Genomic DNA, 13,237 nt, shown 5'->3' with positions numbered 1-13,237 from the left:
TCACATTTCCCTTTTCTCTTAGTTTGGGTCTCCTTAAATAAGGGTCGGGTCAAAAAACCTGTCTAGTCGTTCTTTGTCTGAAAACTCTTCACGTTTCCAGTCAAAGAGGGGCAGCTGTAGATATTTGATTTTTGACCCTCCCTAAGATTTTTCATATTTTAGCACGTAAATATTTAATTTAGGCCTAAGATAGCTTTTTCAACTAATTTTTACTCTTTTACTCTATTTTATTACAAGAAAATAAAAATTACAAAAAAATAGTTTCATTAATGTTTTGTAATCATTTTAATCTTGAAAAATACCAAAAATAGTTTTGTTTTAACGGCCAGTCTTATTTTAATGGTTATTTTACTTAAGTAGGATTAATTAATAAATGAGATCGTATTTTAGGCTCGTTCGCGGAGAAAGAATAAAACTTGGGCTCGAGCAACCCATTTTTAGGCCTAATTTTGGACCTAGCCCATAACTCCTAGGCCCATACCCTAACCTAATCCCTACCCCTATATAATAGTATCTAACACCTAAAATAAAGAGAGACCCTAAAAAAATTAGATCCGTCGTTTTGTCTTCTTCCGAAATCAAAGAAGACCAAGAAAATGATGCCTAAAATCGTTCTTCTTCATTGAGTGAATCAAGGAAAAAGCTGAAGGCACCGTTTTTGTTGATCTTGAGATCCGCCATTTCCTAAAGAGATAAAAAAAAAGCAAAAAAGATACAAACACAAAAAGAGCTGAAATACAAAAAAAAACGCTAAGGAAAAAAGCTGAAAAGAGAGCCAAAAAATACACCTAGAAATAAGAGACAAAACAGATCCACCAAAATTCTCAGAAAATATACGACCCCCTCCCCTCCCTTTGAGCCATCATCTTCTTCAGAAGCAAACATAAAACAAAAAAACCTAGGTTGTAGAACACAAAATGACCCCCCATCGATCCCCATTCCCATCGTCGCTGCTCCTCCTCCCCGTCACCCTCACCTCGACGGAAAACAACACCATCCGCTGCTCATCCTCACAACAACGTTCGAGCAGCAACACACGTCCCATCATCCTCACAAAACCAGTCATTTCCCTGAGCTCACTCCATCAGCTACTCGAACAAGCAGCGACCAAACGCACACGAACCAGCTGACCCTTCTTCATCCTCTCCTTCAGCCTATAGCACCCCGTCATCGTCTCATGCCCAGACACGACACTGTTACAGCAACCAGATTTTAATCCAAAAAATAGAGAAGTCTCTGCTTCTTCTCTTTGGTTCGATCTCGATTATTTTTAGTTTCAAATTCATAGATTCCATTTTGAAGCTCGTTTGGAGAGTTGTTTGGAGCCGAGATGTTGGAAGCGATTTGAAGTCGTTGTTCAGTTCCGTTCGAGATTCCGATGAGGTTCCGGCGCTACTGCATTTTCTATTCGGTTTCAGGTTCATTAATCTTCCTTTGCGAGTAATTCAAAAGCCTTATTATGGCTTCTTCAGTTTTCCGCCCTTTCTTCCATTAAAATGTGAAAACATAGTGGTTTATTGGCTATGTCGTTAGATCGATTCAAGAGTATCTTAATAATTTGTTTACTGTGAATTCTCTATTTCAATTGGTATCTTTTATTTAATTCTTACATAGCTAAATTGGCATCTAAAACATTAGATGATAATGATCTTGATCTATGGGTCATTTGAGTGTTATAGTGCTCTGCGTCTTAAGAAGCTAATATAGTTGAATATTGTTTTTATTGAATTTTTGTGAAACCAATTTCGGGGCCAATGAGCGTTAACTTTTCTCAATGGTTGAATATTGTTTTGTTGGTTCGGTGTTTTGTATGATGTTGGTCACGCCATTTGATTGGCAAGTTTTGTGTTGCTTTCATCCCGTTGCTTTGATTTTTGTCATTTTGTGGCAAGTTTTGGTACTGGCCATATCTAGAGCAGTTTGATTCATTTTGTTTTGATCCATCATAATAGTTTGCTAAGATTTAAAGAGCTAGTTACAACTCCATATCTATAATTCACGATTACGATATTAAACGTGATGTTCGTAGTTGCTTTAAGCGTGCTATTTTAAAATTACCTTCCTAAACTCGGGTATGCATTTATATGACCCAAATCCAAATCTCAACAATGTTAGATAAAATATGTCGAGTACCGCGGGTGCATTTATGTGACGTGGTTCAAGACGTATTTTAAATGACATTGCAATCTTCCTTAAAGATGATTAAATGTGGCTAATGAGTTAAGATTGCATCATAGGCTAAAACATGTACTAAAATCAGATAATAGGCCAATTGTAATAGTTGAGAGACCGTGCTAGAACCACGGAATCCGGGAATGCCTAACACCTTCTCCCGAGTTAACAGAATTCCTTACCCGGATTTCTGTGTTCGCAGACCATAAATAAGAGTCAACTTCCTCGATTCGGGATTTTAAACCGGTGACTTGGGACACCATAAATTATTCCAAGTGGTGACTCTGAATTTTTAAATAAATAGTCTCGTTTCGATTGTCACTTAAATTGGAAAAACTCCCTTATATCTACCTTTGGGTGGTAAAAAGGAGGTGTGACAAGTTTCAGTAAAACCTTTTAAAACAACTTTCAATAGTTTCAAACGAGTGATAAAACAGTGAGTAAAAATGATAGAAACGTAAACAACCCCTCGGGAAAAATATGAACCATAAACCGCCCATCGGGCATAATATCAACAGAATCAGCCCCTCGGGCTACCTCACAATCACTCGTAATCAGCCCCTCGGGCATAACATGAATCAAGAACCGCCCCTCGGGCAAAACATGGATCAAGAACAGCCCCGAGGGCAACAATATGAAACAACAACAGCCCCGAGGGCTACATCATATCACTCACACTGGGTACCCGCGCTCACTGGGGGTGTGCAAACTCCTGGAGGGGCTCTTACAGCCCAAGCGCTATAACAAGCCATCTCGTGGCATAATCAAACAGGCCTTCAGCCTCATAACAAGCCAACTCATGGCATAACAAATCAGTCCATCGGCCTTAAAATCATGAATCGGTACAACACTACTGCAGTGCCAGCCCGATCCCATAGTATCCTCACAGCACAGGCCCTCAGCCTAACTTAGTCAGAAATCTCTCAAGCCACCCGGGCAACAGTAAAACATGATGCTCAACCCAAAATATCATTTAAAATATCAAACAAGTAAATATGGCTAAGTTATGAAAACGGTAGAATACAGCTTGACTGAGTACAAATATAAAGTCAAAACAGTGAAGAATAGTAGTAAAAATCCCCTAAGGGTCCAAAACAGTTGGCACGAGGCTCAAATATGGCATTCAGCATAAAACATGGTAATAATTTCCAAAACACAATGATATCAAACAGTTTTCAATCAAATACGCAACTTAACAGTCGTACAGAACGAACTAAGTCACAATCCCCAATGGTGCACGACCCCACGCTCGTCATTTAGCGTGTGCATCACCTCAAAGTAGTACAACGATGTAAAATTCGGGGTTTTATACCCTCACGACAACATTTACAATCATTACTTACCTCAATCCGGTCCAAACACTAGCCCGCGATGCCTTTGCCTCTCGACTCGGCCTCCAAATGCTCCAAATCTAACCAAAAATAGTTCATACCATCAAATTATGCTAAGGAAACAAAACCCACTGGAAAATAACCAATTTACACCAAGAATCCTGAAATTGGCCAAACCCGACCCCGGGCCCACATCTCGGAATCCGATAAAAATCATGTCAATAGAATCCTTATCCTCTAACGAGTCTATACATACCAAAATCATCAAAATCCGACATCAAATGCCCATTCAAATCCCCAAATATCATCTCTCAAATTCTCTTCCACTTTTCCCTCAATTTTCACCCCAAATTTCCAATTTATATGATAAAAATCAAGATACAATCATGGAATTTAACCAAAATTAAGTTAAGAACACTTACCTCAATCAATCCTATGAAAATCCCCTCCAAAATCACCTTCTCTCGAGCACTCTAATGAAATTTTGAAATTATGGACCAAACCCTCGTTTTTAGAACTTAATATTTTGCCCAGATATTTTCTTCATCGCGAACGCGGCAGTACCCTCGCATTCGCGAAGCACAAAGCTTCTCTGACCAAATTCTCTCCTTCGCGAACGCGAGGGTCCACCCGCGAACGTGAAGACCACACAGCTCGACCCTACGCGAACGCGATACCCTGGTCGCGAACGTGTAGCTTGATCTTTTGAACCTTCGCGAACGCGGGACCTGCATCGTAAATGGGAAGAACAAACCTGAAGCCTCACTCAACAACCCTTTGTGAACGCGAGGGCCTATCGTGAACGCCAAGAAGGGTTTTCTGCAACAAAAACACCAGCAAATTCTACAAGCTTTCAAAACCAATAATTGACCCGTTAACCACCCGAAACTCACCCGAGGCCCTAAGGACCTCAACCAAACATACCAACACATCCCATAAACTCATTCAAACTTGTTCCAACCTTTGGAACGCTCAAAACAACCTCAAAACATCAAATCACCCTCAGATTCAAGCCTAAGAATTCCAAAACTTCCAATTCCGCTTTCGATCAAAAAGTCTATCAAACCTCGTCCAAATGACTTGAAATTTTGCACACACGTCACAAATGATACAACGGACCTCCTCCAATTTTCGAAATTCCATTCCGCCCCGATATCAAAATTTCCACTACCAACCGGAAAAATGTCAAATTCTCAATTTCGCCAATTCAAGCCTAAACGTTTCACGGACCACTAAAATACATTCCGATCACGCTCCTAAGTCCCATATTTAGTACAAGCTTGTTATATTTGGGGTCGTGATATAACTTTTACACATAATTACTCACTCTATATCTCTCGGTAGTTTGAGTGACTTTGCTCTAATTGGCTTTCTCAAGCCCAATTGGGTGTTCAAACAATGCAAGTAAAATTGGCTCAAGTCGGGTATTACTATCTCTAGGTTTAACCCTTTAATTGGGGCTATCAATCTCTTGAATGCACCCCAATTCCTTGTTATCCTAATTTTCCTAGACTTAGTCCTTCTTTCTCACGAAGAGTCCAAGTCATAAAGGTACGAATCAGTGTTTGCAACTACTAATTCTAAAATTAAAGTATGAATCAAGCTAAATATCACTAACCTATAAACAATTAAGCCCTAAAATTGAAGACTCATTAAATACCCACACTAGGGTTGGGTCACAATCCTAGCTAATGGGTTTAACTACTCATAATCAAGGTAGAAATCAAAGATGGAGATGAAATATAAGCCATAAAAGTTGATTACAAGAATAAAATCTAAGAATAATAGCTAAAGCTGCTACTAAGTAGTAAACTAAATGGTAAAGTATGGCTGTTCACGAGCTCCTTGATACCAAAGATGACCTAAAAATGTGAAAAAGATCTATTTATACACAGCTAAAATTACCGGACAAAAATACCGCTACGGAGGTTCCGTTGTCAGTGGAATACTGGGCGCCTCAGTGCATGAGCTTTCGCGGCCGCGCAAAAACAAGTGTGGATCGCGTTTCTTCAATTTGGGACTGGGACTGGGCTAGGTTTTGCAGCAGAATTCGTTGGCTTCAATCGCGGCCGCGTAAAATGTTCGCGGGTCGCGTTCCTCATTTGAACTTATATTGCAAGGCCTCTGAACCTCTATCTCGCCCTCAGTGGAATTTGCACTGCAACCGCATCAGTTATTCCGCTGCAGTGCTATTTTATTGCGATTAGCGGTATCTATTGTATCCCAAAAATGCCTTCTCTGAATCTCAATTTTGTGGACAGCGTAATTGTGTCCGCTTCAGCGGTGGACCTTCTTCGGCCGCTCTTTTCCTTTGCGGTCAGTGCTTTTATCTCAGCTTTGAACTTGTGCATATTTAACTCCTTTATGAGTTGGTTATGACTTTCTTGCCTCATTTTGACCAAACCCTGCAAACAAGCACAATAAGTCAGTTTTCGAGAATACTTTTACACATTTTTTATCCAAAACCTAAGCAAAAGAGAGCATAATATAGGCTAGAATCCATAGTTATCACTCGACACTTATAAAGTACATGGAGTCGGTTGTACTTATACTACACTCTATATTTTTTGTGCAGATTTTAGAGTCAATCCCAACGGCAGTCAGTAGATTGCTCGGATTGATTGCTTGACGGAGACTTGAGGAACAGTTGCACGGCATTCGCAGCCCTAAAGTCCCCTTCTACATTATTCTAGCTGTTTATTTCATTTCAAATAGTTATGCTTTCATTCAGACTATAATATGTAGTACTCTACTCGCTCGTGTACTTGTGACACTAGTTCTGGGATTGTATCTCGATTCGCCGTTACTTTAGTTGATTTACTTTATTTCAATTTTATTCAGCTTATTGGTTTTATTTAAATTGATTTGTTAAAAATGGTTAATAACCATCTATAACATTGGCTTGCCTAGCAAGTGAAATATTAGGCGCCATCACAGTCTCGAGGGTGGGAATTCCGGGGCGTGACAAATGAGATGTAACTTCTTATGCTTATTTCGTGTGTTTTGCTTTTAATTTGTTGAAAATAGTTCATAGGAAGATGTTAATATTAGCCCATCTTCTTAACTTGCTTAGTATCCTTCTTATTTAACTTTTTTACTAAAATCTGTCATGTTTGAATTAGTACTTGTTTGGTGTATGGAACCGCGTTGTGTGGGGATCCATATGGCCTTGGAGTGACTTGTCGGTTGGGCCGCTTGTATTGGCGGAGATGAGGTTTCTAGACCTAATATTTACAGTATCGTATTGGAATGAGGAATGTTTGGGATAATGATACCATATTTTTGCTCAGAATTTGGGCAATGGACCTTATCGGACGAGTGAGCTTCTTGACTTGTTGAACGAGGTTTTATGTGATATGAGGTTTACTATTGGTACCGGATTTTCTTTTAGGCAACTATGGTGGTCAGCAGTCATTGCTATGAGTATCTGCGTTATGTGGTATATGATGTGATTATATCTTGGGTTATGAGTATGGCTTGATACAACTTGTTCATACTTATATAATGTATAGATGCGAGATTCGGGTCTTGTAATAAATTCCGGATGTTAGAAATTGGGTTCTAAGGTTTACGGACTAAGGTAAAAGTAAGGATCTTCAATTATGTTATGTTGGCAAGCGTACATGTATTGGATCACCCTCAGATATGTGCATGGTGAGGTTACACCATGATTTGATGGCCTTGGAACGACTCTTTGCACTTTCGAGGACAAATGTACGTTTAAGTGGGGGAGTATGTAAAGACCCAACCGGTCGTTTTGAGAATTTGCATTCCGTTCAGTTGTTTTAAGTCTTGAGTAGCTTCATATGATGTATTATGGCTCGTGTGTATCATCGATTTTGGTTTTAAGTCTTCGAGATGTATTTAGAAGAATGATTCTCAACTAGGAAGCTGTAAGTTGGAAGAGTTGATCAAGTTTGACATTTATGTATTTGACTTCAAATTGGAGTTTTGATGGTTTCGTTAGGTCCGAATCACGATTTTGGACTTGGACGTATGCCCGAATTCGCATTTAGATGTTTCTAGAATATTTCGACGCTATTTGGCGATAGTTGGAAATTTGAAGGTTTGGAATGTTCTTAAGTTTGACTGATAGTTGACTTTGATAATATCGGGTTCGGATTATGGTTCCTGGGAATTGGAATAGCTTCGTTATGTCATTTGGGACTTGTGTGCAAAATTTGTGGTCATTCCGGATTGATTTGATATGGTTCGGCACGAGTTTTGAAAGTTGAAAGTTCAAAAGTTCATTAAGTTCGATTTGAGGTGGATTCATAGTTTTGATGCTATTATATGTGATTTGAGGCCTCGATTAGATTCGTGTTAAGTTTTAGAACTTGTTGGCATGTTCGAACGAGGTCCTGAGGGGCTCGGGGAAGTTGCGGACGTGTTTCAGACCATTTTTCTTCATGATTTCATTGTTGGTTTCTGCTGGTTCTTGATGCCTCAATTGTTCTTTGTGATCGCGAAGATGCAGACGCGAGGTAAGGTAAAGTATGGAGCTGGGAATTTTCTGCTTCGCGTTCGCGTAAGATAGGTCGCATTCGCGAGGCTTTGGTGTATGTGGCCATCGTGTTCATGTGGCCAGTATCGCGAACGCGTAGAGCATTTTGGTGGCAGTAGTATTTTTTCTTCGCGATCGCAAGGAATTCGCGTGATCGCAATGAGTATTTATGTTCAGTGGTTATAAGTACGCTATTTTCGAGCTTTGAGTTATTTCGTCACTTTTTGAGTTGGGGGGCTCGGATTTAGGCGATTTTGGAGAGAATTTTCAATATATGGATTGGGTAAGTGTTATCTATTCGGTTTTGATTATATTTAATGAATCTATCTTCGATTTTGGCATTTGGATTATAAATTTTAAAGAGAAAATTGAGGGTTTTATCTAAACTTTCCTAAAGTAATTTTTGGATCTTTGAACATCGACTCGGAGTCGAAATTGAGTGAAATTAGTATGGTTGAACTCGTAATTGAATGGGTTATTGGAATTATGACTTTTCTCGTGTTTCGAGATGCGATTTCGGGTTTAACTTTTTGGTTGACTTTGGTTATATATTAAAGATTCGACCTTTGTCATTTGTGTTTGTTTCCTATGACATTATTTGATGGTTTTGAGTTGCTTCTGGTTAGTTTCTAGTTGTTTGGAGGTTGATTTGAGCATGATGGCGCTTCTAGTGCATCGATTTGACTTGTTTGAGGTAAGCGTCTTGCCTAATTTTGTCGGAAAATTTTTTCCTATAAATTGATATTATTTGCTACATGCGGGAGTGAAGCATATATGAGTTTACGAGTGTATATGCATGTGCTAGGATTAATCATGCTCGGGAGTAGATTATACGATTATTTGTGCCTTGTTAGGATATATGACCTTCTTGTTTCATGCTTTACTCGATTTCTAGATTAATATGAATATGAAGTTAAATGCAAGAAATCATGATTTAGCTCGTTAAAACTTGATTAAAATTTAACGGATTTTTGTAAAACTATTAATGTGCTAAATTCAGTCATCGGTATACTTAATCACAAATACCTCGCTACAATCGTTATTCTTGAGATATTGGATTCTATACTTGAGTTAAAGATCATTCATTTTTTAGATTGGTTGAGGTAATTGAACAATGAGGTTCTTGAGGTTTGTTGATTTGTTATTGGCTTGAAAGTTGTGATTTATGTTCGCTTGGAATATTCGCTTAATCATTCCCTTTGTTATTTATGCTTCTTACCTTCCTTGTTATTGTTATACATGTGCTTGGTGAGGAAGAGTGTAAAGCACGAAGGGTGATGCCGTGACATTTCATATACATTACCATGAGAGGAAGAGTGTAAAGCACGAAGGGTGATGTCGTGTCATGCAAGTTAAGCACGAAGGGTGATGCCGTGCTATTTTATTTACACTATCATGTGAGAATGAGAGTAAAAGCACCAAGGGCGATGCCATGCCATTTTATTTGATTGCTTTGGTAAGGATGAGAGTAAAAACATGAAGGGTGATGTCGTGCCATTATGTTTATATTATTGTGTGTTCATGGCACGAAGGGTCTTTTCGTGCAGGCGAGGACGAGATATTATATTGTGATATCATTTCCTTGTGTATACATTCATGCCTTTGCCTTGAGTTGTTACTGTTGCACTATATTTTTCTATATGACTTGTTGTTGTTGTCCTATCTTGTACTCTACCTCAATTGTTGATGTATTATCCATGCTCTCCTTCTTGTTTGTTATATCTACATCTAAGCCTTTTATCATATTAGTTATTCATGCCTTATATTTGTTTAGCTTATAAGAATCATGATTTCCCTCTTGTTTGTTATATTTACATCTAAGCCTTCTATCATGTCAGTTATACATGCCTTCTATTTGTTTAGCTTATAAAGATCATGCTTTTCCCTTTGTTGGTTATATATATATCTAAGCCTTCTACCATGTAAGTTAGTTAAATTTATGTTCTTCTATCTTAATTGATGTCATTACTTCTATGCCTCCTACCTAGTCTATTACCGTTGTCCATATGCACTACTTTATTCGTTATTGTTACCTGTATAATTTCCACTTTGTCTTTACGGTTATTGGCATTTTTTTCACCTAGTTGGTACTTTTATACGTATATTTGGTGAGAATGAGATAAATGCATGAAGGGTGTTTCCATGTCATTTGATTTGATATCTTGAGTTCATCTCTCACATTATGAAAGTTGGATTTGTTACCGTGGTTTGATGATTATCGCTTTAAAGAAAGGATTGGTTGTGATGTTGGGGAATATTGACCGTGATTTCTTCTAGTAATCTTTACTGCTTCACATATTTGTTTCTTGTACTCTTATCTGTGTTGTTCTAGAATTGTTTTTATTGATATTCTACTGCACAGGTTAGTGAGTATCTTTTAACTAAAAAGTGTCGTCACTATTTCACCGAGGTTAGAAAATATACTTACTGGGTACATGGGGCCAGTTATACTCATACTACACTTCTATACCTTGCGTGCAGATTTTGGAGCTGGAGTTATTGTGCAGGGTGGGAGCTGGCATTGAATATTCATGCGTTGGGACTAGGAGGTTTTATCCATACAAAAAAAGGTTGTGATATTGGATAATTAACGCCCTCTTCTCCAGGCATGCTGCTCTTTCAGTATATGACAAAGAACTTTTGGCTATTGATCAAAAGGCTCTGAATTCCTTAATGGACCAAAAATTGCATACCAATTCCTATCTAATGTGGTTAACTAAATTGATGCCTTTTGATTATACCATTGAGCACAAGAGAGGAGTTGAAAATAAGGTGGCAGATGTGCTCTCTGATGTCGAATTATTATCATTGGTAATTCTACTACCGTTCTGACTTTTTACTACCTGTCATAACACAGTTGAAACACATATCCTGAATTAAAAGCTCTTATTGAACGGCTATAATCCGATCATTCAGCTCACTCCCACTTTACTTGGCACCATAACCAGTTGATGAGAAAAGGGACCTGACATTTTATATGTTGTAAGTCTTCTATCTAGATTCACTAATTGTGCAACTAATACACATTTTATAGCAGCTCAAAGGGCAACGCGATATGTTAAAAGAACAATAAATTTTAGAATCAAATCTTATGCAAATGAGATGTACGTAGGGGTGTTTCGAGTTTCGACGGTGATTGGGCGTTGATTCTTCTGATAATATAATTTTAATCTTGGTTTGGGGGTATTTTCTTCGTATTCTGAGAAACAACAGATTGTTGCACAATCTACAGCTGAAGCTGAGATCTAGGCAGTAACAGCTGCTGCAAATCAAGCCTTATGGCTTAGAAAGTTTGCTTGATTTGAATTTGAAGCAAGAAGAGCGCACAAAGGTATTTGTGAATAATCAAGTACCTATTACTATCTCAAATAATTCTGTTTTTCATAGGAAAATCAAGCATTTCAATATCAAATTACTATTTCTCAGAGACCTGTAGAAGGAAGAATATGTTGGATTAAAATACTGCAAGACCGATCTTCAACTAGCAAATATGTTTGCCAAAGAGCAAATTTGAATTTTGGAGAGAGGCTTGGAATCTGCAGCAACTGAAGCAAGGAAGAGTGTTGAAGAATTGCTTCAGCTGGCTACTGCAAGAAAAAGTCAAAACAACTTCGTTGGATTTTCTCATGATCATGGAATTATGTGTTAAGTAATTGCTTAATTCTAGGATCTAATTATTGAGTCAAAACAACATTCCTTTAAACTCCTTTCTAGGGTTAGTTGCCTCTTTTCATGAATTCAAGCAAATGACAATATTGGTCATCAAATGATGATAACCACCAAATTTACATTCACACAATAACTACCTGATCTGTTTATGCGAGGAGTGTTTTATGAACACAATAGTTCTATAGTATAATCAAAACATCAGGGAAAGAAGAAGAAAAATGACAATGAAACTCAAACTGAAAGACCTTTTATTGTTGAAATTGAGAAGCGTTACTAGCAAAACACATCTCCCTCTTCTCTCTCTCTCTCTCTCTCTCTGTGTTTCAAGTAGCTACACAAATCTTTTTATATACTACATTCTATTCCTAAAAATCACCAGAACTGTTGCTGAAAATCAGGAGCTTTTTTAAAAGTCGGTTACCTAGCTTTTTGGTTGCTGAAGACGTGTTCTACCACTAGGTTAATTTTCACTAAAATCTGAACAACTAACAGTAAAAACATACAGCAGCTAACAGTTAAGAAAAACAGAACATGGACACTAGATCATCCTTGATTATGACTCCCTTTCGCTATAACAACCAGCTCCTGTTGGTTCTTTATAATTGAAGATGAGGAAACTGTTTTTGTCCAATTTCTTTTGAGAACCATTTAGCTCCCTTGGGGTGTTGACCCTTTACTCCGATGCAATACAAATTCTTGGATACCACGCCTGGTAGTGATGATTTTCTTTTCCAATATGGTGTCCTCTGGAAGAGCAAATTCCTTACCGATACCCAAATCTTCAATCGCAGGAATCATGTCGGTTGTTTCATCATCAAGCAGCGATGGTTCAAACAACTTTAACTTATCAACATTCATAACTGAATACATTTGCATATAGGCAGACAATTCCAGTTGGACGGCATTATCTTCAATTTTTCTTAAAATTCGAAAGGGACCATCCTGATAGGCTTGAGCTTTTTGCCTTCGCCTTTCAACCTTTCTATCCCTAGGTGAAGCCAAACCAAGTCACCTTCCTAGAAATCTCCCTATATTCGATGTTTATCATGGCGCTCCTTATATTTTTTTGTGACTTGAAAAGTTGTTCCACTTCCTGATGCACTCGTCGGATATGATCAATGAATCATTGAGCCTTGAGTAAGTCAGCCTCATTTTTGCCATCTTGTGAAGCTACTTAAACCGTAAACTCCAAATCAAAGACTTTGTAGTAAGAATCCAAGGCAAACTTCTTCTGGGCCTTCTTAATTGAAATATGAATTATGTGGTTGATGGCAAACTGAAAAATAGTATGCTCTCTTTCCAAGTTTTTGGGTGGCGCAAGTTGTATCCGCGTAAGAGATGAACCAACGTCCGGTTAACCACTTATGTCTGACCATCCGTTTGTGGATGGAAAGTGGTGCTCTGTTTCAACTTAGTATCCATAAACTCCCATACAGTGCTCCAAAATTTGCTCACGAACCGAGTATCACGATATGATATGATTGAATTAGGCAGCCCAAAAATCTTCCACACAGTTTCAAAGAACAACATTGCTGCCTCCACTCCAGTAACAGTCTTCTTG

General features: G+C 38.2%; 1 long non-coding RNA gene across 3 annotated transcripts; it reads left to right on the top strand.

The window, feature by feature from the left end:
- Positions 1 to 1,279: 1,279 nt before the first annotated feature.
- Positions 1,280 to 12,758, top strand: LOC107826515 (uncharacterized). 3 transcript variants are annotated; one of them, XR_012696810.1, is made up of 4 exons: positions 1,283 to 1,418; positions 6,079 to 8,701; positions 10,489 to 11,338; positions 11,434 to 12,758. It is a non-coding gene; the product is annotated as an uncharacterized LOC107826515 (long non-coding RNA). The 3 variants fall into 3 exon arrangements; XR_001657298.2 differs by lacking the exon at positions 6,079 to 8,701 and having other exon boundaries at positions 1,280 to 1,418; positions 11,434 to 11,991; XR_012696809.1 differs by having other exon boundaries at positions 6,079 to 11,338.
- Positions 12,759 to 13,237: the final 479 nt, after the last annotated feature.

The sequence above is a fragment of the Nicotiana tabacum genome, chromosome 11, assembly GCF_000715075.1.
Source record: "Nicotiana tabacum cultivar K326 chromosome 11, ASM71507v2, whole genome shotgun sequence".
Lineage (NCBI taxonomy): Eukaryota > Viridiplantae > Streptophyta > Magnoliopsida > Solanales > Solanaceae > Nicotiana > Nicotiana tabacum.
The sequence above is the reverse complement of the archived record's forward strand: the minus strand, read 5'-3'. Positions and strand labels throughout refer to the sequence as shown.